Genomic DNA, 26,400 nt, shown 5'->3' with positions numbered 1-26,400 from the left:
GCATATCTATCAGCTTATATCTGTTGCTGTCATATCTAGAATATCATTCTATATTTCTCAACATTTGGGATTTCATTGGGTAAAATAAAAGGAAAAACTTGTTTTGATGCTCAAATGATGAAAATGTTATGCAGTTTCTGAATCTTTGCTTTGAACTGTTTTCTCTCTTTCTAGGTGAGAAGTCTGTGCAACAACAGAATCTAAGAACACCAAAGTAAGATTTTTATATCTGCTTTATTTCTTGGTGTTGGGGCGGGGGGTGCTTAATCCCAAAGTGTGACTTGTCAGACAAAGAGTAAATTAACTAGAAATTGAGCTGTTGAGTTGAAGGGGGAAGAAATGATGTTGTGTGTTACATTTCAACTTTTCTCTTCATAATATTCTATCTGGATGATTTGGGTTTTGTCCAAGACATATTTCTATCCTTATAGAATGGCAGAAACCCACTGTGAGACATTTCACTATAGGTTTACATGTCATGCTTTGCTAAATCTTTACTTGTAAAATCTTTGGTACCTCAATAATATATTGTAATTCATTTGCAAAGCAAACATTGGTTTTGAAGAGCACTTGCATAGTTATGTAATGGGAGCCATTTTGTTAACTTGGAAATTACTTGTAATGAGCCTATTATAAGTACAACTATGTCGGCCAACTGCCACTATTCAATAATTGCTTACGTCCTTATGAGCACAGAAAGATGTGATGGTTTTCTTTAGACTGACTGACTAGTAAATGTTGTACTGCAGCAAGGGGGAGCTTTCCTCTTTGCAAGGGAATCTACAGGTCATTACACTGCCAATATGGTCTTCCTTAGTATATTTAATGTGGTTATAAATAGAGCCAGTATTTGGTTGTTGCTTGTCAAAAGCCTACTATTGATATAACTCCAAGGATTATTTTTAATGTATTTAACATAATTAATCTGCTGGACTTTACAGAGTAAAGAGAAATTCCTATCTCAAGGAGCTTGAAATATTTGTGTTCCTGTTGTTGTTGCTGCTGCTGCTGCCTGTCACACCTTCAGCCAACAATATCCAATGGTGTTGGGCTTTCCTTCTCTAGAGGTTTTTAAACAGAGGCTGAAGTTGCTTACAGTATTTCAGGGATGCTTTAGCAGTTTTTTGCTGTGAACTGGGGGCTGGTCTAGAAGACCTCCCAGAATTTCAGGAAGCAATGAGGACTAGGGGTTTGTGATTAAGTAAGGAATAAGGCCTGAGGGGCTTTCAAATTATGAAATGCTTTGGGGTTGGAACCTGAAGGAAGAAATAGAGGCAATTTCTGTAGATATTCTGTGAGGAAATTCTAGGCATAACAGGTAGCAAAGGAATAAGGACAGGATCATTTAAAGGCAGAAGACTTTAGAATGGATGGAATACAGTGGAGCTGGAGGAAGAAAGGTTGTAGGAAGGATGGGACATAATTGGGAGGGACATAATGCTGGAGACAGGGTGGAGAAATAATGGGTAAGGTAACAAAGCCACAGAAAATGTTGCAGATAAAGCTGACCTGTTTCCAGTTGAACCTAACCCATCATGCAATATTTTCAGAGAGAACCCTGCTTCACATGCTGAAGCTCAGTGGTCCTGCATGTGGGACAGGGCCTTCTCAGTGATCTCTGCCTCCAGACTGTAGAACCTCTCCCAGAGGAGGCTTGCCTCCTCGCTTCACTCCCAGTCATCTTCAAATTGTTGGACATGGTTCTTTTTATCTAGGCATTCAGATAATAGGGTGTGATTTCCACCCCGTTGGTAAATGCTGATTTTTTAATTGTTTTATATTTTGTTGTGTACTGGATTTAAATTGACCCACCTTGGGGTCATTTGGTGAAAGGTGGGTTTATGAAAACAGATGGAGAGAGAGAGAGAGAGAGAGAGAGAGAGAGAGAGATTTGGATTAGGAGTTTCTACCATATCTAGGAATGGATAGGAAGCCAGTGTAGGAATCTGTCATGAAGTCTAAGTGATAAGACAGGTGGGTGGGATCTGTTGTCTGAGTTCTAGATAAGATGAGAGGACGGAGAGAGGTGGCTGCAATAGTCAAAGGAGGAGGTGATTAGATGGTGAAACAGTTTTGCTGAGGAAAAAAGAGGAAGTCCTATATTTGGATGAGGGAAAACTGACATGACTTGGCAATGGGCTGAATATGGGAAGCAAATATAACAGAAAAATCAAAGCTAAACTCCAGGCTTTGAGCCTGATGAATAATATTGATGGTGACATTGTAAATGGGCACAACAATATACAAAGAGATAAAGTCTGAGGAATAATGGTGGAGACACTGAGTTTGAGATGGAGATGAAACATCCAAGCAAATATATCGCAGGCAGGTGGATAGGTGTGACTGTACAGAGCTGGAGCGTTCTTGGGAAAAGAGGTATTATCAGTGCATAGGGGCTGCTGAAAGCTATAAGATTTGTTAAAGCCACCTAGGGTACCCATAGGAAGGGCTACACATGATGTGCATGATCCAATAAGATATCACTGAGTGGACTGCTCACTCAAGAGGATATAAGGCCATGACAAAACCCTTCACAACTCATGAAAAGAACCGTCTGTGGGGACAAGCAGAATCACTAAAAATGTGTGAAATCCCTTCTCCCACTGACTCCTCTCTCACAAGACTGTCAGATCATGGGGGCAGGATGGCAGATGCTGCCCAGCCAGGTATACAAGCTATCAGGAGATATGGATAGCCCATGAATAGCTCTCCCTGTCTTGGCAACCACCTCCAAGAAGTTGTAAAAGCATGCACTCTGCCAGCCTGTCCATCCTTGCATTTGCCCCGAAATGACAACCCCCGCTCTCCTGTGGTTGCTGGGGCTCCCCTGTCCTGTGATTCCCTGTGGAGGCAGATCTGCATACGGCACAACGCCAGCCGACACCCAGGAATTTTGGATGACAGTAAAGATCTATCGCCACACCTGGTGTCCCCACGGTCTGCTCACGTGGCTAGGCTCTGATACATGGGCAGTCACAATTTCCTTTGGGTCCATGCAAGGCTTTCAATGGGAGGAGAGGGTTGCAGTGCAAAAGTACTATCCTTAACCAGAGAGAGTGGGGGCCCCATGCAAGTCGGGGGCCCTTTGTTGGGTCAGCTCAATTCATGAGCAAGCAGTCTGACAGAAGTCCAAGAGTATCCTACCCTATGCCCTCGCTGCCACTAGACTGGCCCTCTTGTGAGAGACTGCCAGCAGCAAGCTGCCGGTGAAACAGGAGTGTGGTTTGGTCTGCATGGACTGTGTTGCTCGGATGAACCCTCACAAGAGCATCCCAGGTCACTGTGGGACAGAAAGACAGACAGACAGACAGACAGACAGACACACACACACACACACACACACACACAGATCCTTTGCCCTCCCTCATATACTATCCCCTCCTAGGAAGTCATCATGTCCCTTCCCTTTCCTGAGTAACATGGAAATAGTACCCCCCAAGACCCCTCCCCCCAGTAATCATGCTTGTGTGGGACAGTTTTGTTATGGGGCTCTTAGGAGGGTGACGGTACTATAGCTGTCAGAAGGAGTGCTGGAATGGCATTCAGAGGGATTTAAATGCCCTTTCCAGGCCGAGGGAGGGCAGACAGTTTTGAAAAGGCACAACCGTGCTTGGCCTGCCCCCTTTATGATTGGGGCCAATGGCAGCCACTCTGGTGACATGCTAATACCTTGCCCACAGTCTGGTGGTATAGAAATTGAAATAATAATAATAATAATGCAAAACTATTCAACACCAATGAAAGAAAGCAGGCCTACAAGAAAGAACAAGTCAAGAACCGAGCAGAAAAATGGAGAAATAAGCCCCTGCATGGTCAATAATTTGCACAATATAAGTGGAAAATCAGACATCACCAAGACCTGGCAATGGCTTAAGAATGGCAACTTGAAGAAAGAAACAGAGGGTTTAATACTGGCTGCGCAAGAACAGGCACTAAGAACAAATGCAATAAGAGCAAAAGTAGAAAAGTCAACAACAAACAGCAAGTGCTGCCTTTATAAAGAAGCAGATGAAACAGTGGACCACCTAATCAGCTGTTGTAAAAAGATCGCACAGACTGACTACAAACATAGGCATGACAAGGTAGCAGGGATGATACACTGGAATATCTGCAAAAAATACAAGCTACCTGTAGCCAAAAATTGGTGGGACCAGAAAATTGAAAAAGTGGTAGAAAATGAAGATGTAAAAATATTATGGGACTTCCGACTACAAACAGACAAACATCTGCCACACAATACACCAGATATAACTGTAGTCGAGAAGAAAGAAAAACAAGTCAAAATAATCGACATAGCAATACCAGGGGATAGCAGAATAGAAGAAAAAGAAATAGAAAAAATCACCAAATACAAAGATCTACAAATTGAACTTGAAAGGCTGTGGCAGAAAAAGACCAAAATAATCCCAGTGGTCGTTGGCGCCCTGGGTGCAGTTCCAAAAGACCTTGAAGAGCACCTCAACACCATAGGGGCCACAGAAATCACCATCAGCCAATTACGAAAAGCAGCTTTACTGGGAACAGCCTATATTCTGTGACGATATCTATAACAACTGACAATAAAATTCAGCCATCCCAGGTCCTTGGGAAGGACTCGATGTCTGGATAAAACAAACCAGTCAATAACACCTGTCTGACTGTGTAAACAAGAAATAGATAATAATAATTCTTTGGTGTATTTAAATTAGATTAGCAGTTGTTTGGAAGCATTTAATATAACTTTATTAAAGTATTGAATAATTCAGAATGCAGCAAGGTAGGACATCCTTTTTACACTCAAGTGAACTACTTTGAGAAACAGTCAGGAGCTTAAGATTAAAGGTGAAATAAATGTCCAAAATATGCAATTTGTTCTAAAATCCAAAGGTACAATCCTATTCCTGATAAGTCAATAACAAAACTGTCATTCATTTTAATGGAGCAGGATTACAACTCAAATAAATAACCTTAGACAGCGAATCAGCAAGCCTCTGTAAGTCCCCCCTCCCCGACTTTGGTCAAATGATATCTAAAAATTGTAAGTGCTCTCTTTCCTAAAAGCCATTACTTCTACCAAGCAGACTTGCAACATTTTACTTAGTTATAGTAAAGTGTATATTCTTTGTGTGAGAAGGGAGTGTTGATTATGGAGATCAAAGGACATTGAAATGGGTGAATGTACTAGTAGAGCATATTTTGATTCTGTGTACCTCTCATGTAAAAAAACAACCACCACCAAAAAACCACTCTCCGAGCACTACCCCTTTCAAGTGCAATTTAGTAGGTGATACCAAAAAAGTCTACTCTTTCTAGTACATATTTATTTTAAAAAGTTAGCCTTTTTCTTTGTGGCAAACTACCTCACTGCATGCAGTCTAAAAAAACAATTTAGTGCTATATGATGCCATTCTTCTTTATGCTGTACTTAATGAGCAATGAGTTCAGTTATTTTGTAAAGTGAAAAACTTCAGGACTTGTTTATGTACAAATGCTGAAATACTGGCAATTCATGTGAGTTAGCGCTGGATGCTGCAGAAGTAAAATGTTTCGGTTTTGCTGCCATCCTAATAATGAATCGCTATTTTATGAAATGTGCAGGTACTCACCCTCACTGTGGCAGTAATGACGTCATTGCCAAAATTGAATCTTCATGAAAGCCGACAAGGTTATAAAAACCGTCACTTATATAATAAGCTTCTCATTTTCCCTTTTACCACAGCAAAGAAGAATTCTTTGGCTGAGATAGTTTCCTCAGCCACAGGGGAACACAAAGTCTGCTTGTGATGTATTTCATTTTCATGAATATTTTTTTCTTAGATAAATCAGAAATACCTAACCATACTGTGGATTGTATTCAAACTAAGATACAAAAGGAGTGCCAGTGTTAATAGCAGAGGAGACCTTTTAGTGGATTCTGCAACATCACAAAGCCTAATTACTGAATTATCATTGTGCAAGAATCAACAGATTTTCAAATGTAACAGTCAGAGGCAGGTATCAATAATAGGAGGAATGTGGCATAAATAATAAAATAGATGGGTAGTATCTTTTAACATAGACATTTTGTGTGTGTGTGTGTGCGCGCACACACACATTTGCGGATTGCAAGGCAGTAGGTGTGGCTGAATAACATAATTCAGCTTTGCGTCTCTACAAACATTTGATGACATCTAAAATTGAGGGAAATTCAATATTTTCTTGATAGGCTTGTTACAGATCTGATGAGCTATGCCCTCCCCTTAGCCAAGCCAACAATTTATGAAATATTGTATGAGCTGATTCCTACAGTGGCAGGACCTGCCAAAGTTTCATTTCCCAAATAAGGGGTGTGAGACGGGGGAATATGAGGGGGGTTAATTGGGAGCCTCTGTACTGTATGTCATTAACCACTTTCAACTTAAACTAATTACAAATTAGTTTACTTCTCCTCTGCTTGTTTATATAACCATGGTTAGCTCAACTGGATGTGATGTAATTTTATTTTCTAGAAAGAGAAGCATTGTTTGCCAGAAATGATAGGTTTCACACAAGAGCAATTTCTAGTAGTTATCGCTTGCATGATTCTCATCATCCTGATACCTGGAGATGGTAAATCAGCCCATCAGTGAAGGCTGCTAAAGTTAATGTTTTTGTTAATGTCCCCACTACAGAACAGTTGGCAACTCCAGTACCCATCACAACCACAGAGTACTCTGGTAGGGAGGAATAAGGGAAAGGAGTTGAAATGCGTACAATAGCAGGCTTATTTAACAGCATAAAGAGAGAACTTGGTGGTTGTGGTGGTGGTGGTAGGTGAGATGAATCAGCAGAATGCACTGGATGCTAACCTCATCTGCCATATTGAAAAAGATAATTTCTTTGAATACTGATTGTGGTCATCACCTTTATTTTGTGATTTGTGAAAATAAATGGTTTGATCTGGGCCATAGGTTCTTCTCATTAGATGAAAATAAGGGACAAATGGCAGCCTGTAAAGCACAGACCATTTTGAGCTGAAACAAGGGACCTCACTGCTAATAAGGGATTGTTGGTAACCTATGATCATAGTCGGAGTAGCCCGTGCTCTGATGTGGTGACTAGATTTTCTAGAATGTCTCTGTAACACTACAAATAAAGTGTAATGTACAACACCAACAGAGCCTTTGGCATTCTCGTCCTTTTCAGGCCTATATCCATATTCGACAAAATATGTATACTTAAAGCATGGTGTGCACAGGCCCACATGTATGCCTCACCTTACATCTGTACATCCACCATAGCGTTCAGCTAGAGCACATGATTTCCTACTCAAAGACACAAATGCATGTTACTATGTGTAGATGCATGATACATGCAGTCTTTACATGCTGATTTGTGAGGGAATACCTGTATATTATTGCAAACATTTAATTCTACCAGAACACGACTATTTACACAGATAAATGTATTTATGATATATTAATTAGATTGCTATACTTGTTTTACAGAAAGCTCAGTGTACAATAAAACATGAAAGCAGTTTCATTAAAAAAATCCCCAAAACAATAGCAGTGAAACTCAGCAGCAGAACAGCAAACAACACATTAAGCAATCAAACCTCTGTGTAAACAGAATGGTCTTTGCCAGTCAGTGAAACACAAACAATGAGGAGGCAGTACAAACTTCTACTGGGAGAGAGCTCCACAGTCTAGTGCCACTACTGATTTCCAAGGAACTGTGTGCTATACTTAGGGGTGTGTGAGCCAGCTAAAAATCGAGCCAGTTCACACTAGAACCAGTTCAATTTGAAGACTTGACCTCGAACCAAACCGAGTCCAGTTCAGGGTCGAGCCAAACCAATTGGGCTGGTTCAGACTGAATTTAGAGCCCTACCAGCAACAACACTGACTCTCAACAACAGTATAACTACTGCATTTTGGATTAGATGTGGTTTCACTTTCCCAGGGCAGTCCTGCATAGAGTGCATTGCTATTGTCCAGTCTAGAGGTGACCAAGGAATGGATTATAGTGGCCAGATTGCGGAATGTGTGCACTAACCAAAGTTTGGTTAGTGCCAAGGGCACACCTAGGTAATCTTGGCACCTGGATCTGAAGGATTTCAGAGTCCCTACCCTGCCACAAGGCCACCCCCCATGCCATGTGGACCCCCTTAAAATTTTTTATTGAAAACCTTCATCCTGGGGGGCCTCCTGTACCGCTGTGCCCCTGCTGCCCCAGCCACTGCACCACTCGCTATTTTCGTGGCCACCATGTACACAGCTGGGAGGTTGGAGGGTGAGCCAAGGAGGCCTCGACCTCCCCCATGGTGGCAGTGGGTGCAGCGGCTGGTGGGCCCATCCTTTTGGCCCTCAGCATGGGCATGAGATGGCTCGATACTCTCATTGTGAAGGTGATAAGTCCTAGGTGGACAGGCCCACCAGCTGCTGCAACCTCATGGTGGCCTCCACCACCATGAGGGAGATTGGGGCATGCTTGGCTCAACCCCACCCCACCCGGCTGTGCACATGGTAGCCACAAAAAGGCTGGATAAATGGGTGGTGCAGTGGCAGGGGCAACGGCAGACATGGGCATGGTGGGGTGGCAGCTCAGGAGGCCCTCCAGGACATCTGGAGGCACCCTGAACTTAGGAAGCCACAGACTGGAGCCCCAAGATCTGAGGGCAGGAGCGCCTCTGGTTAGTGCTGGTGCGCTAGCCAAAGCTCAGCATAGGCACTCCTGGTCAAAACAACACCTGAATATCTAGGAGAAACACCAGGTCCAGGATGACCCCCAAACTGCAAACCTGATCTTTCAGAGGCAGTGCAACCCTGTCCAGAATAGGTCTGCGGTTTTGATGATAAGATGTGATTTTGAAGGTGACAGTATCCCTCCAATATGAGTACCATATATTAACAGAATAAACAAAATAAGTGCTGTTGGAATTATTTTCTTCTTTCTAAAAAAGTTAAGACACTAATGGAAGCCACAATGTGCAGCTATTTTCAGAAAGATCCAGCCAAGGGTCTTATTTGAGTGAACTACTGTAAAAACATGCTGCCGTGATGGCTCAACTTGAGTGAATTTCCTTGATGTTTTGGACTTTGATGAAGCATTTGCCCTTTTGGGTGTTAAAAAGGTCATTTTCTTGAAAAGGGTTAAGAGGCATTCTAAGAGTTCAATGTAACCCTTCATAATGGGAAGTCATGATGTTGCAGCAAACAGAAGTAATGCTAAATGCCTGGAGACAGAGGACTTTCGCAGCACAAAGTTTCACATATATTATATCAATAGCTTATTGTGCTTTCTATAAAAGTCTTCATGGGCCTTCTTTAGGGAAATAAGGTTAGATGAGAGTTCTCAATATGAACTGTAAAGATGTTGTGTAACAAAATACTTGGGACTCATTATGCTCTCATAAATACAATCATGGCTCCAACGAACTCTCCCACCACCACCTTCCCACCCTCTCTCCCACCCACATTTTCACTAACCAATAATCCTTCTTCTCCTTTCTGCATTAGCAGCTGCTGTTCCACTGGTAGAAGCAAGTGGAGAAAAGTGAGAAACTGTCTGCCTGTTTCCCCTCTAATGCCCGACATGACATAATATTTGTGGGGGGGGGGCGTGCTTAACACATCCAAGCAGATCAGATTCAAGGCAAGGAGAACTTCCCCATCACTCCCAAAAGACAGATCTCTGCTTGCTCTTAGTGCCCAGAGAACATCTTTCCTGGGACAGTCATTGGAGGTGGGTAAATCTGGGAAGTCCCAAAGCCCTACTCCACAGCCCCATTTGTAAATGGACCTCTGTGGCTTCTACTTAGTAAAGCAATAAGACAACTTTGCTGTTCCTGAAGCTCACAAGGTGAATTTGGGCCAGTCACTTCTTTCAACCTAACCTATTTTACATCGTTGTTGTGAGGATAAACATAACCATGCATTCCACTTTGGGGTCCTTGGAGGAAGAGTGGGAATGGATGAATGAATGAATGAATGTTCTTCTATTTTTGAAAGAACAATAAACCACAGAGTTTTTGTTTAATAGCAATAGCAATAGCACTTACATTTATATACCGCTTTATAGCCGGAGCTCTCTAAGCGGTTTACAATGATTTAGCATATTGCCCCCAACATTTTGGGTACTCATTTTACCAACCTCGGAAGGATAGAAGGCTGAGTCATCCTTGAGCCCCTGGTCAGGATCGAACTTGTAACCTTCTGGTTACAGGGCGGCAGTTTTACCACTGCGCCACCAGGGGCTCAATAGGATATTCATAGCAAATATAGTCTCCACAAACTATTGACTATAGCCAAAAGACAGTTCTTGTTCTTAGCTACTATATGACAGTATAATTTATTAATTTACCAAGAGCTAAGCTGTTCTAAACCGGCTCTGCACTGCTGTTTGAAATTTTGAAACCTAATCATTTACTCAGGGTTATAATCATGGTGAAGGTGCTGTAATACGCAATTATTGTGCAGCAAGACAGAAAATCAACTGAAGCTCTGAATCCAAGCAAGTTTTGGAATATTACCAGGGTGGTTTCATTAAGACATTAATTAATGCACTATTTCCGCTTTTGAAATGGACCAAAACTAGTAAGGATCTCAAGGGGGAAGAATAGCTAAGGAGCAATAGACACCAGCAATTAAGAGTACGATCGGCTGCTCTTTTGCCAAGGCTGCTGTGCATCTTAATAGTATGTTTGCATTTTTAGCTTATTGTTTGCCTTAGTTGGGTCCTCCTGTTGGATTCTTTTTTTCATTATAATCACAGACATTATATCACTGAATGTGCCCCAGTGATCAAACCTGTGATTATTACACTGCATAATAATATACATTTTAATGATGATTGTGCCAGTTACTCAAAGTTCCTTTCTTTTTCTTGGCATAACTACTTTGTGCAGACTTGCTTAGAAATTAGTATGCACAGTTGCACTTAATACTGGTTCAGTTTTCTAGTAGGGAGGGGACCCAATAGTAAATCGCTGGCAATGATATAATTTAGTAGCTACAGGGTTGGCTACAGGATTATATGGGGGACTTAAGGCCTAATTCTCACAAACAGCAGATGAGCCAGTATCTGAATGAACTTGTGTCTGGACAGCATCTCTTCATATGGTAAGTGGTGGCTCATACGATCTGAGGGCCCATTCATCCAAAAATCCCTATTTTACATAGAAGATTATATTTTGGGAGAAGTATACTGGCCTAGCCTTCTGCTGCACATGCTAGTTTTATGTGTGGAAAACATGTGTATTTGCATGGGGTAGCATTCTGCATATGACTCACCAACAGTAATCTGAAGTGGCATAGTTGTAACACAGCTTTGGCAGCTCATCTGCTGTTTATGAGAACATCTCCTACGAAACAGCTACCTAAGAAAGAACTAGTAGAAGAAGCACATGACTGCATCTGCAAAGGGCTAAATGAAAGAGCACTTGAGGATGCAACAAATTCAGGGGAGTGGGCAATAAGTAATGCTTAGGAAAAACCTCATGGAAGATCCATGGACATAAAAGATTGTATGCTGTTGGCAGAAAAGGAGCCAAAATAAGGCACTATGCAAAGAAGAAGACTGAACTGAGGGGCTGAATTTCAAGAGAGTTCCAGAAGTTAGAAGGTAAGAAATGAGGGGCTTTGGGGTAGCTGAAGGAAGGAAGGGAAGGGATTCGATAATAGACTAGAGATCTGGAGCAAAGGCCTAAGTGAAGGACAGATGAAAGAGGCACAGAGCTGAAGTGGTGAGTTGAGTCTCAGTTCAGATTAGGGAATGAGACAAAGGGGTTGAGGGAAAGCCTGACTCAGGGCCTAGAGCGTGAGGTTGGGTGTGCTGTTGATGAGGAAGTATGCTGACTAGTAACAAAAGCAGCAAGGTGAGGCATAGACAATTAGGAGCATTCTTATGATTGGGTGAGTTGGTTAGGTTGCCAAAAGTCAGGAGATGGATCAGGTGTGCTCCTGTGCAGGCCAGTAAAGTGATAGTTTGCCGGTTCCAGTGTTAGGTGGGTACTGCATCCCACCAGATATTCAAGCCCAATCTGTGATCTAAGATATGATCTATGGTCCTGATCATCACCACCTCCCAACTTTTGGCAGTATAATTATCTTCCCCTAATTGTGAGAATCAGCCTTTATGCTACTTTGGAAGGGGACAAAGCATCTATTTGAATTAATTGCTGAAGTGAAATAACTAGCCAAGCCCATGGCCTCTATTGCCTCTATGGTTTTATTTTCTCAGTATTCTGTCGTGTATATTTATAAAATACTTTCACTTATGTTTCTCTGCTTATTATGTGTAGTATTATTATCTGCCATCTGCCCCTCCTTGGATCTGCTACTTGGATCTTGGTGGGATTTGGTTTAAGTTCAAAAACTATTATGTTTTCATTATTCAGTTTGACTGATTAATGAGCATCTGCAAGCAGTGCATACCTAATTCATAATTTTAGACTTAATGCTAAGCTCTTGATAGAGTCAGCATCTTCCTTGAGGGATTTTTATTAAAATCTGGTCTAATATATTTCAACACCAATTGCGTAGGGGGAAATATTGTGTAAAAGTATTGACCAGCTATTGAATCATGTTTTCTCACATTTTGCATTATTCTAAAAGCCATTAGCCTAAAGAATATTGTATAATTATTTGAACGTACCCTTGTGCATTATTAGTCATATGCAACACCTTGTTGAATGTGCTTATTTATGGAATGGATGGCAATGTTCATTAACATATTCTAAGTATTATATTTGATATCTGAACTCTAGTTGTGTGGGAAGTGTTCACACACTGTAATTATAAAACAAGATTCCAAATCACACTGGCCAACTGGTATTTTCACTAAAGGTACAAGATGTTATGTGTTAAGTGCCTCTGGAGCATTCACTGCATTTAAGTCTTAAGGATAGAATCCTGGAAGATACTATGAGACATGGGAAATGGGGGTATACAAACGGGGGCAGCCACTGGGATATCTGCATTGGATCGCAACAATGCAGGGCTGGGAAAGTTATGCTGTGAATGCTGCCAGGCACATTTTGGCAGGTGACGATTGGAGATGGAAAAGCAGGGGGGTGTTGGGGGCATGTTTTTACACCCAACATCCCACAGCTCGAAGCTTAAGGCCTACATATCGGGAGGCTGGAGCAAACCCCTGTCAGGCAGCTGGTTTGTTCACAGCCTCTTGTTCACTCTCTGGCAGGGCGTGGTCAGTAGACCTTTTCCCCCCAGGTGTTTAGAAAACAGACGGTTGGGTAGAGAAGGCATTGACTTGTCTGGTTGCACTCTCTGAGAAAGGGGTCCACATTAGATTTTGCCATCCAGCTATCTACTCAAAGCCTTTTGCATTGCATATATCTGTTGTTAATACAGTTGTGGCCAGGCGTTTTCCTGCACCAATATACTTATATCTTGTCTTGCCTCTTTCTTGCTCTCAGCACAAAGTGAGCAGGTTTAGGTTATAATGATATGTGCAGACACATAAAGTTTAGCAAAGTCACATTTCCACATACGATAAACATAGAAAGTCAGGATTCCTAATCCACCTTCATGGGAGATGCAGGTGCTGCACTCACATAAAAAGGACACACTTCTCTCTTTGGGGCAACGATATGTACAAACACAGGAAGTGTGACTTAGATTCCATATATCTGCATAAATCATTAATGCCTGAGCTACTCTCTCTGAATACCACAAATGTTTTAAGACTTTTGGTTTGCTACCTTGCCATTACAAGAAGTGAATATCCACTGTGAATAAAGAAAGCATTTGTTTCACTATTAAGCAAACATAATTTGTGTGAAATAAACATTAAATAATAGAAGCAACAGTAGGATTGCTTGTTATTAAAATCAAAGGTCATTTCTTTGCCTTTTCTTTTTAGCTTCTACCTCTCCTGGTCTCAACTAAAGTCAAGGTCTTATATATTTTATTTAATGCTCTTTCTTAGCTCTTCTAAAATGCATGAAATGAATTGCTCACAATTTTAGATGAAATAATATCCGTAACATTCTTGACCTACTTCCTGAAATTCATTCAGTCCACCTCATATTCTCAGAAACAATGTGTAACTAGTGCTTAATTTGTAAAAGTTATAAAAAGCTGGGGACACAACCGCTCCCTGGCACACCCATTCCCTGCCAGATTGAAACCCTAACAGCCACATACACTTCTGCACTCACTCATTGCTGTAGAGAACTCTTTCACTAGTGGGTGAATGCAGATATCCACATACCAAGGAACAGATTGGTAAAGTATTGTTGCTTTATTATTGTAATTAATATGTTAGTAACTCTGTGGGCCAAAGTACATGTTGCATTAAATGTGGAGTTTGCCTTTCTGTTGTTGTTTTCCAAAGGGCAAACAAGAGAGAGAAATGTATGTTACCAGGGTCAAAGGGAAGGAGATTTTATTCACCAGGGTCAAAAATTCCCCTTCCTGAAGATATTGGTCCTCGCAGGACAGGTGCTTTTGTCAGTAGGAGAGGTCACGGATGCCTCTCAGCCAGCAGCTCACCATCTCACCATGTATTTTAATGCATAGCTATGAATAAACATGACACCTGCGGATTCAAGCTTGGCAAATTGATGCCTCATTTTGGCCCTATGGCAATTCACTCAAAAGAGTAAGGTCTTTCTCATTTCCCAATTCTTGGTGAAAGATGCACATTAATTCTAATTTTATGACTCACTTGTTCTGTTATGGAATGTTATATGCTTCAGATAAGATTGTTCCAGATCATGCTTATTAAGGACAGAAACTTTGATGTAGATGTTAAAATGTCAAAATAGACCCTTCTAATGGAAGATATGAGGTATTGCAGTCACATAGGTTTTATAAAATAGTATATCTCTAAATAAAGTTATGGAACAGTAGAAGGATTTTTATAAAGATACTTCCATCAGTATTTTTGATTTATTTTTGCTAATTTATTGCTGGTCTGTTTTATCTTTGGTATAATTTTCTAGCCCTTTAGAGAGTTTTAGAGAGATCACACATTTCAGAATGAGGAATGGCTGTGTGCGCTACGAAACTGCTAACCTTTAAACAAGAATATCCAAGCTTATGGAAGAAAAATATCGGGTTACTGGACACTAGTCAACTAACTGGTAAAATATTGAGGTTGTTCACACAGCTGTGCAGGCGGGGCAGTTTTCGGACAGGAGGAAGGCTTGCTTAACTCAGCTTCACCCCAGATGGATACTTGACCTTTCTGAGAACCCAGACCATACTTCCAGAAGATCTGCACTGTGTGGGTGCAGCGCAGAGCTCCAGAGGCTGGGATGATGTATCTCAGCCTCTGGAGATCCCACAATGCACCACACAACTTGGGCGATGCATTGGGGGATTCCCCCCCAAGACGGATGCTCTAGGCACTCATCTCTGTGTGCGGCTGGGCTGGAAACAGCCCGTGCTCCCACATGAGCAGATAGCCAAGGTTAAGGAAGTCCTCACACCCTTAACCTTGGCTAACAGCTGGGCTAGGCAGACTGCTCTGCCAGGATTGGGCCCAATCCCACCAGTTATCACGTGCAGCCTAACCCAGGCTGGACGTCTTTAAAAACTTCTGTACATGTATCAGAAGCAGAGAATCTGCCAGGGAGGTGGTTGTACCTTTAAATGATGAGGGCGTGAAAAGGATCATTAAGGAGGATAAGGAAATTGCAGAGAAGCTGAATGAGTTCTTTGAATCTGTCTTCACAGCAGAGGATACTGACCATTTACTCAGATACTGAGAACAGATACTGAGATACCATATACTGAGAACTGAGCTTCTCAGGCTTTGTGGGTGAAGAAATGGACAAATTTGAAGTGACAAGAGAAGATGTTCTAAACTGTCTTGAAAAACTAAAAATGAACAAATCATCAGGGCCAGATGGCATCCATCCAAGAGTTCTGAAGGTACTCAAATGTGAAATTGCTAATAGTTTAGCAAAAATATGTGACTTGTCCCTACAGTCAGGCTCTATACCAGAGGACTTAAAAGCAGCTAATGCAACTCTGATTTTCAAAAAGGAATCCAAGGTGGGAAAGGGAAGCTAGAGGCCAGTTAACTTAACTTATGTGCCTGGTAAATTGATGGAAATAATACTAAAGATCATAGGAGGACAGGCCTTGCTGAAGGAGAACCAGCATGGCTTCTGCAAAGGAAGATCTTGCCTCACTAAGCCTTTGGAGTTCTTTGAGAGTGTCAACCAACAGGCATGTGGATAAAGGTGATCTGGTTGACATAGTATATTTGGACTTCCAAAAGGTTTTTGACAAAGTTCCCCACCAAAGGCTCTTGAGTAAACTTAGCAGTCTTGGGATAAGGGGACAGGTTCATGTGTGGATTGGTAATTGGTTGGACAGGAAACAGAGGGTAGGGATAAACTGACAGTTCTCTAAATGGAGGGCAATAAGAAGTGGGGTCCCCCAGGTATCTGTATTGGGACCAGTGCTCTTTAACTTATTCATAAATGATCTAGAAGTTGGGGTAAGCAGCAAAGTGGCCAAATTTGCAAATGGCACTAAACTATTTAGGGTAGCAAAATCCAAAACAGCTTGTGAGAAGCTCCAAAAGAATATCTCCAAATTGGATGAGTGGACGACAAAATGGCAAATGAGGTTCAATGTAAGCAAGTGTAAAGTGATGCATACTGGGGCAAAAAAAAAGCCCCAACTTCACATATACACTGATGCAGTACAAGCTGTCAGTGACTGACCAGATCTTGAGGTTGTGGCAGACAGCTTGCTGAAAGTGTTGACTCAGTCAACCACAGTAAATTACAGAGGAAAGAGTTCATTGAAAGTATTGACTCAGTGTGCGGCAGCTGTGGAGAAAAGCAAATTCCATGCTAGGGATCATTAGGAATTAGACTGAAAATCAAAAATGCTAATATTATAATGCCCTTATACAAATCTATGGCATGGCCACACTGTATTCCATACAGTTCTGGTCACCATATCTTAAGAAGGACATTGTAGAATTAGAAAAGGTTATCAGAGGCTTGAAGCACTTTCCTTATGAGGCAAGGCTACAGCATCTGGCGCTTTTTAGTTTGGAAAAGAGGCAACTACAGGGAGGGGTATAAAATTATACATCGAGTAGTTGACAGAGAGGAATTTTTCTCCCTCCCTCACAATTTTAGAATCAGGCGTCATCCCATGATACTGAGGGCTGGGAAATATAGGACCAGCAAAAGAAAGTACTTTTTCACACAGTGCATAATTAATCTATGGAAGCAAGATGGCTCTGAATAACAGTTGCACGGGAGTAATTTTAGGTTGCTCCCCAACAGAGGTGAGCAACTCTTGCCTGGGGCTTCTCAGAGGCATCTGGTGGACCACTGTGTGAAACAGGGTGCTGGACTAGATAGGCCTTGGGCCTGATCCAGCAGGGCTGTACTTATGTTGTTATCCTGAGGAGGGAGAGCCGCAAATCCTTTCCGCCGCCACCAACTGCCAATGCACAGGTCCCAGGTCCCAGTGGCAAGGATGAACCAGGTGACAATAAACCCCAGCCACCCAGACCCCCAGAGATGTTCTCTCCCTCCCTCTCTCCCTCTCAGCCAAATTCATGGGAGAAGTTGGACCCAGACATGCCAAAAACGTCTTGCAATTGAGGAAGTGCCCATTCACTAATGCAAAGAACATAGGCAAGACAGGTGATTTTTTTAAATTAACCAACAAACAGTTGCTTCTGGATGCAGCCCTGCGTAATATGTTGATTCCAAAGATCAACAGGTCTTTGGAACAGAATTCATACCCTAACAGTCCTACCAGTTCCTCTTTCCAAGCCTTTTTCTGCTCTGTGCTGTGGGCTTTCATTCAACTAACCACTTCAAATTACAGGAGCTGTCTATTTATTCACAGCAAGGTTTTCTTCAGTCCTAGCTCTTATTAAGTTCAGGAAAAGGGTAAAAACAATGCTAACATCCATAAAATTACCATTGAGCGAGTCCTGTGATACAGTTCAAATGAGTGATATAAAATCATTGCCTATGTTGTACTTTATTCATATAAATTCCATATTTAATGACCACAGAGCTGTCCGGATGTGCCTGCATTTTTCCCTAAGACAGTCAATTTGCTTTTAACTGAATAATCATATTTTGGGCCTTTTGATATTGAACAAACACAAATGTATTTCTGATTAAAGAATTTCTACAGGGCTGGATCTGCCCATTTGCACAGATATATGAAAAATCTATTGGAAAAACACCAGTTTTCAGTTAATAAGAAGCCTGCTTTGGGAGTTCACGGATTCAGTACCACTACCACAGAAATGTGAGATGAATACCTCATGTAATTAGCTTGCAGCCAGTGGGTAAGCTGACGCAGTCCTATTGACATGTTCTTTTCTTGGAATAACTAACACGCACACACCCGTTTTGTAGACAAAGAAACCCCCAAGAAATTACGGCCCAGATTCAACTTAGTCAGCAGGCTATAGTACAAAAACAGAGAGAGAAAATAACAGGACCTCTTGTTTCTTACGCTCTATATTTTATATTCTGTTGTATTGTGTGAATAAGGTATAACCCTTAGTTCAAGTAGTGTTATAATGCAAGATCATTGTGGCTTGCCTATTTAGCAAGTGCCCAATATCTGTTGACAGCAAACAGATGGTTTTATAAAAGCTCTTGATTGGCTAGGGAGAGCCATGGGAATCTCCTATTTAGGAATGGATGACTTTCTTGTCAGGAGCTGTCAGCAGTCTGTTTGATAGCAGCCAAGTGGACTTATAGCTCTCCAGAGAGCAATACTTCCAACAAGGAACACCAGTGGGGAAGAGAGAATTTTTCTAGGAGTGCTTGTGTTTCCATAGTGATTAACAATTTTAACACCTAGGAGGATTCCCACTCCTTCTTCTTGCCCTCTCTTATAAGAATGTTGGCAGTATGAGTCTTTCCAGCCCTTGAGGAGAAGTTATGTGACTGCATTAAGATTTGGTTTTTATTCCCTGCTTTCTGTAAAAAAGAATCAAAATCTTAATGGGTTATGAATTAACTACTCATCTATCTCTAAATGGCTCCCCCCTCCTTAACTGATCCTTAGGTTACATGGAATGAAGAAATGATATAGTGTAGGATTCCAGTAAGTGATACTTCTGGCCTGTACCTAGTAATGAGTTTAAATCCTTCCAGACTATGTGAAAAGAGCCTTAAATTATGTCATCTTGGCTCTTTTCCTTCATTTGCCTCAAAATAAGATTTAAATTCAAGCTTAAATTGAATCCTTAAAAGCTTTTTTAATGTGCTCACATGTGTTTTAAAGCTGACAACTCACCCCTGCTACACACACACACACACACGCAGTGGAGCAAGTCCACTTGCTCATAAGAAAGTAATTTCTCTGGCTCTGCAGTGCCTTGAACACCTCAGTATGGTTCTCAGGAGTTTGAACCAAAAAAGATGGTATGCACATACCCATCCACATGCCCTCTGTTATGAAGCAATAAGTTTTCGAGAACAATATTCCTTACTTTCTGTGAATTCTAAAATAGAGGAATGCTATACTTTGTTTTTTAAAAAAGTGCTATCTAGGAAACATTTTGGAAGAATTATAGTTTACATAATATTTTAAATAATTTTTAAATATAATATCGAAAGACTAAGGTGTGATTGTTGAATTCTCAAAATCTTAGAGTAAAAAGTTGGAATGCTAGTTTTGATTAGTTACAGTTTGGGTCTGACATGAGGGGAAGACCAAAAATAAAGATAACTTAGGGAGTTCTCATTAAAATAGCAGATGTGTAAGCTGAATGTATAGACATCCTGCTAAGCATATGAGCCATTGGCGTGGTTAGCACTGGACAAAATGGGCACATGTTTGGCTGGAAGCCCCAAACATCTTGCCTGCCTACCCATCCCTCACACACACACACACACACACACACACACACACACACACACACACACACAACACACACACACACACCAACCTTGGTTGAACAAAGCAGGGTGTGGTGACGGCAAGGGAATGCACTCTGGAGCTCCCAAAAACTGCATCTTCTGACAATCTTAAGGAGGATTGAATCCTCATCCTCCCCACTCCATGGAATTGTAATGGAAAGAGGGAGATGAGCATCTTCTCCCCATGCCCTCTTCAACCATCTGTGTACACTGGTAGAGTGGTGGGATACAGCAGGCACCAACCATGCCTAGTAGCAACTTAGATGCTGGACTCAGTGAAGGGGATGGTGGGTATTCATCATGCCTAGAAGCAATCCAGCTGCCAGGCTCAACTGAGGGAATGGCATGTACAATGTGCCCACAGCAACCCAGTTGCTAGACCCAGTGGAGGGCCACGGGCACCCAGCAGAAACCCAGATGTCAGGTTCAATGGAAGGGGAAGCAGGCACCATTGTGCCCATCAGAAACGCAGCTGCTGTGCTCTTTGGGGTATGTTTGTGATGGAAACCTATCATACCCAGTATTAATCCAACTGCTGAACTCAATGGAGGGAGCGGCCAGCTGTCGTACCCAGCAGCAACCCCATGGGCCTGAATCATTTAAGTGCATAGGGATGCCTCTGATGTTTAGCTTTGACTGTGGACTTTCCAACCCCCCCCCCCAAAAAAGTGGTATTCATTATTCTGATTTTACAAACATGTCAGGAGTTTGTAACACCTGAATAATATTTGTAACATCTGAATAAAACAAAATTAAGTTTCCATGTTCAATTATTTATGCTGTCTGATTTACTTAAGAAAATAGACTACTGATACCTGATAAAATGATGCGATTATTCTTCAGCAATGACAAATAATTTTGAAAAAGTTATCAATATTCAGAGTAATTTACAAGTTTTTGTATTCACTGTGGCCTCATATTCTCTGCTGGGACTTGTGGCAAAGTGCTCAGTGCTTTTGAAGGGAAGCAGCAAGTATATTTTACTTATCAGAAGAGATGTGTAATTAGGGGCAAGAGGGTAGCAACATTCTGGTACTGTAAACCAATAATCTCTTTGCAATGACAATGGACAAGATGCACACACACACACACACACACACACACACACACACACACACGATGGCCCCATAGCTGAACAGATGCTTGAAGATGTACAGTCTCTTACACTCTCCATCCACTTGTGAAGCGTTGCAATTGCACAGCAAGGACAGGAGACAGCTTTGCATCATTCCTTGCAACATATATGGAAAAAGAGGTTTCATCATAGCAGAAGGTGCACCACAGTTGTGCAAGTGCATCCTATTGCACAGGCACAACACTAGTCTGGAACATACACTCTCAACTTTGTAGAACTAGCTAATACAACAGCATTGCTCTCAAAACAAAACTTCAGAAATAACAAAACCCAGTACCCCATGGGTTAGCAACCCATGGGGGTGGTTAGCACCCTCTGTGCACTACACCAGCACTCACTCGGGGCTACCCCAGCACCCCACAAGCGGCTTTAAGGTTTTTCTCCATAGGGAAGAATGGAGGTTTCAGCAGCAGCATAACTGCACTTGGGGGGTGCTGGGATGGACCAGAGCGAGGGTTAGCAACCCATGGGGTAGTGGGTTTTGTTGTTTCTGAAGTTTTCTGAGTGTAGATTCTTTGCTAGCATATAAGATTTTCAATGACAAACCATGAATCCACTCTCATTGCTAACCTTAAAGACACATAAACTTCAAAAATCACTTAAAAATCAGCCCTTTGCCCAATTCCTTTCAAATAATTCTGATAGCTTCCTTGCCCCCCTTGGGCACTACCACCCACCACACTCTACTCTAGGCCACCCCTTTGCCCCCGATGTGAAGCTATACATTTGCTGACACCTCCATGCGTCTTTATGGAGAAAAACCTTAAAGATGCATAAACTTCAAAAATCACTTAAAAATCAGCCCTTTGCCCAATTCCTTTCAAATAATTCTGACAGCTTCCTTGCCCCCCTTAGGAACTACCACCCACCACATTCCACTCTAGGACACCCCTTTCCCCCCAACGTGAAGCAATACATTTGCTGCAATCCTCATTATACCTATGAGGAATTCAAAAATACTTTTAAAATTCACCAATAATCAGAGGAGTGTCCTTGGGGTTTTGCCTTGGGGTTTTGTGGGTGGTAGGCACCCCTGGGTGCCTACCACCCACCCCACTTTTGTGCCCATAGGTGCTCCACAATAGGGGATATGGGCTGGTTTGGGTCCCATTATACCCTATGAGAAAAATAATTTAAAATATTTCAAATATTCATTAAAAATCATAGGGGTGTCCAATTGCTTCGGGGTTTGGGTGGTTGTTGGCACCCATGGGTGCTCCACAATAGGGAATAATGGGCTGGTTCTAGTCCCATTATACCCTATGAGGAAAATAAAAATAAAAATAAAAAATTCATTAAAAATCGTACGAGTGTCCGATTGCTTTGGGGTTTGGGTGGTAGGTACCCATGGGTGCCAGCTACCATCCCACCTACTTTTGGATGTTCAAACCACTTCAAACCAGTTTGAATCGAACCACCCCCAGTTTGGTTCCAATTCGAACCTGCAGCTTGAACCTGATGGCTGGTTCAGTTAAATTCAAACCATCGAACCACCCTGGTTCGAATTCGAACCAGTCTGAGTTCAAACTGGTTCGCACATCCCTACTAGTGTTCTGCAGACAAATGCTACTGTAACCATGCGTGGCAGGGTGGAGGAGGTGAGTGACACACTAGAGCAGGACTTTCTACTTACTTTGGCACTGTAACCATTACAGTGGGTTTTAATTTGCACGTCTGAATAGGGATGCTATCAGATCTAAGGATTGACCCAAAAAGAGAACTGGTGATTGACTGAGAAAGAACATTAGAAAGTCAAAAGTAACAGCATGAGGTCCAGGACTGAAGACAGAAGTGAGGCACATAAAATGGAACTGAAAAGTCACAGGTCTGTCAAATGCTGTCCTGTGGGAAGGCCTTCATGGAGCTTGGAGACAGCTCCCTGAGCATGACCACACCCTCAGGGAGCAAACAGTTGCAGTCATTCAGGAGTGAAAGGCATGGTCTAGCAGCTTTGGATAGGTTTCTCCTTCTGACAAAAATGGTGCTGCCGCTGTATTTCAGTTGCAAGGCAATTAGACTTATGGGCTGAGTCTCTCATAGACCTAATTCACAGCCCAGCAGGACTTCACAGCTTGCATTTGAAAATTAAAACTTCCTCTGTATTGATTCTTTATTAGCATTAGCAAGGATTGCTACTCATTTCAGAGGAGGTTCCTTTCTCTAGCAACCGAGTTTAAGATAAAGATTTGTTTTCTACTCATATAGTTCCAACTTATTACATTATAATACCATGACCACTTCTACTGCTTGATTCAGACAACAAAATTATGTACCAGAGGGAGGAAGCATTATGGAATAGCACAGCAATTTAATGCCCCAGAAAACATAGATTTCACAGTACTGTGCTCTCAAAGTGAAGTAAAACCAACATTTGCAGAAAAGAGGCAGACAAAAGCCACAGTTATTATAGAGTAGGGAAACTGCTGAGCAAGTGGGAATTCTGTCCATATATAAATATTAAATACCAAAAAGCTCTCTGCAAATGATGGAAGGAGTTGAGTAAAACTGGCAAAAACCAAGGTAAGCTCATGTGACAGCACATGATGTGCCTGTATGTGTATGCTGCACATGCATCTGTCAAAGAACATGGGTATCAATTAAGGTCAAATCACAACTTGCCATTTAGAATTTTCAATTTGCTGTTTCATTTTGCAAGGAGCTTCTTGGTATTTAAACATAGTTTCTTGTACTTAATTTCCTTGGTGGTTTTCTTAAAGTAAATATTGCATGGAAGCCTCTACAATTATTGTATTATTTATCGAGAGCTCTTCTCCCAAGCCGGTCTTTTGGCTGCATATGTAATTAGGCAGTATTTTAAAACACAACTTTTATTAAAACATTTCATTTCCCCTTAAGATTTCCGTCTCTTGGGTGAATCATTAGGCAGATTTTTAAAATCTGTATTATTGACCCAAGTGAGTGCATATTATGCACACTTATGAAAATACATAATTAGACTTTTTTTTAAAGTGTAACTTAACCTTATGGACTCTGCTGACTCAGGATCTTTGTAAAAGCTGTTCTATTTACATATAGAATGATGAACAATTTTTCCCCAGGACATCCCAAGTGCCATTTTCCTAAAATATAACAGGACTATGATGCATGACATTTTGCTTTAAACTATCACTAGTTATTATTTGGTTACTTCACACATTATTGGTAACAGTTTTGAAATTCACTGCATATAGAACAAACATTCATAGAGCCACTTTGCCAAAGATTGCCTCCCCACCAAAAAGAAGTGCCCCCAAATCCTTGATGTTGGAGCTGTATGGACAAGGGCTGTGTGACTCTCAAGGACATATTCTCTTATTGCACCAAGCATGTAATCGGAAGGGAAGATCAGCAAAAATCTATCACACACACACCCTGGCACAAGTATGTACACTACTTTCATCTGAAATGCAGCATGCTGCACATGTACTTCCTTTGCTGCATGTGCGCTTCATTAGTCTGGATGTCAGCCACTGACTGGTATAAGACATTTCCAGTAAGAGTAAACATGTGTGTGCTTTCACTCTCTCTGCACACATGTGTTTAAATAAGTATATTTTAAATTTGCACAAACATGGCTAGAACTGGGATGCTCCTGTACAGCAATGATTTACTAGGCTTGTGCAGTTTGAGAGATCCGACAGGCATGTTGGACCTAATATGCCCCATGTCAGACATTATCAGAATGAATTCCACAATGAGCTCTGACAGGCAGAACTCTGACTAAATATCCTCCTGTTGTTTTGGAATTCAGTCAGACATCCGGCATGCCTGTCAAAACTGCCCCACCACTGCCCTTCCCCTGTTCCCCTCCCTTCTTCTGCCTTCCCCTTTCCTTTCTCATTCCCTTCCCTCATCTGGACTGAGGACTGTCGCACAATGTCCCCTCCTGGATGCAGGAGCCAACTGCCTGGCCCCTTGCCATGGCATCTGCTTTAAAACATTTGTTGTTTTCCCCTTTAAGTTCTTTAGAGCCCAGGCGAGCTGCATCTATTAAAAGAAAGAACTACATACAATTCTGACAATACATTGTACTAATTGGGGTCCTAGAGACCTTAAAGAAAAAAATGTGCATTTGGAAACGGAAGCTGTAGCAAAGGGCAAGCGGCCAGTCAGCTGGCTGTAGCCTCCAGAACAGGACACGATGCAGTTCCAGAAAAGGGAGGGGAATAGGGAAAGGACAGGGTAAGTCAGGAAAAGGAGGAGGGTGGGCAGAGGGGAGAAGTTAAGGGTCTAGCATAATATTTGACAAGTGTCAGATCCATTCCAATTAAAGTTCTGACAGTTTTGGGAGTACCAGGTCAGCCCTTCCAACAATTTATCTGCCAAGTTGGATCAAGATCGGAATGGATCCAATATTTGTCACTGTGTTTAGGACTATGGTTTACAGCTCTAAATGCTTTTATTTTCATAGTGGTTTAATGCTAACCAGTGATTCTTTCTTGGAACAGTTCCCAGTCCAACACTGTGTACTGGAGATACAGTACCTTCTTTCATTCTAGCCATTCTTCAGTTTGGAAAAATAAAGACAATATATGGCAGGTGGTAATGTTGATTTCTAAGGCAGTTGTGTGCTCATAACATCAGTGTCCATGCAGTTGCACAAGAGCATTGCTGCATGAATGCCATAATTGCATAAACACAGTTGCTCAGTGGTCAGACATTGGAAATAATGGCTATACCAGCAAGCAACTGAGTTTGCACAATTCCAGCATTTATGCAACAGCATTCTTGTGCAACTGCATGAACACTGCTATTATGAGCAAGCAGCAGGTCTCATGGTGCTGACAATACCCTTGGGATGCTGTGTAGTATGTCAGCCCCTGATTTTTCTGGAAAAACATGTCTTATTGAAAAACTATTAGTGATAAGCATTACAAGGATGTTCAGTTTAATTACATATTTGCTATCCGTGGAGCAGATATAAGGAAGATGCAATTGAAGAGTTATCCTTCAAATGTTTAAGTTGTCCTATTTACAATAAAATAGGGCTGGCTTTCCAGGGTTTTTAAATGTTTGAAAAACTGTTTTACATTGTTTTACTTTGCAGCCCTGATTTTCCCGGGTTTTTTAGATGTTTGAATTGTTTAATTGGTTTTATTATGTTTTTATAGTTTGATTTTAACTATTAACTTGTTTTAATTGTTTTTACCGGGTTGTAAATCACCCTGAGCCATTTTGGAAGGGCGGTATATAAATCTAATAAATAAATAAATAAATAAATAAGGCTAAATAAAGATATCTGGAGTATTGCACTTTGTGAGGGAAGGGGGTCAAATCAACAACAAAAAAGTCACCTTCTCATCAAAAACAGATTATAATTTGATGGGTGTCTTCATTTGATTTCAAAGTACTAAAGGGCTTTTTAATGTGCATGTGTTTTATAAATATATCAATTATTAATTGATGTCACAATATCAATGAATATCAGTGA

General features: G+C 41.5%; 1 protein-coding gene across 34 annotated transcripts in view; it reads left to right on the top strand.

Annotated features, from left to right (window-relative positions):
• Window positions 1-26,400, top strand: part of PTPRD (protein tyrosine phosphatase receptor type D) — a 1,992,390-nt gene that overhangs the window by 1,232,050 nt on the left and 733,940 nt on the right. For all 34 annotated transcript variants that reach the window (XM_053297923.1, XM_053297924.1, XM_053297928.1 and 31 more), the window contains exon 9: window positions 175-214. The gene's annotated coding sequence lies outside the window, so the exon portion shown is untranslated. The remainder of the gene's footprint in view (window positions 1-174; window positions 215-26,400) is intronic.

Source organism: Hemicordylus capensis, chromosome 2, assembly GCF_027244095.1.
Source record: "Hemicordylus capensis ecotype Gifberg chromosome 2, rHemCap1.1.pri, whole genome shotgun sequence".
Lineage (NCBI taxonomy): Eukaryota > Metazoa > Chordata > Lepidosauria > Squamata > Cordylidae > Hemicordylus > Hemicordylus capensis.
The sequence above is the reverse complement of the archived record's forward strand: the minus strand, read 5'-3'. Positions and strand labels throughout refer to the sequence as shown.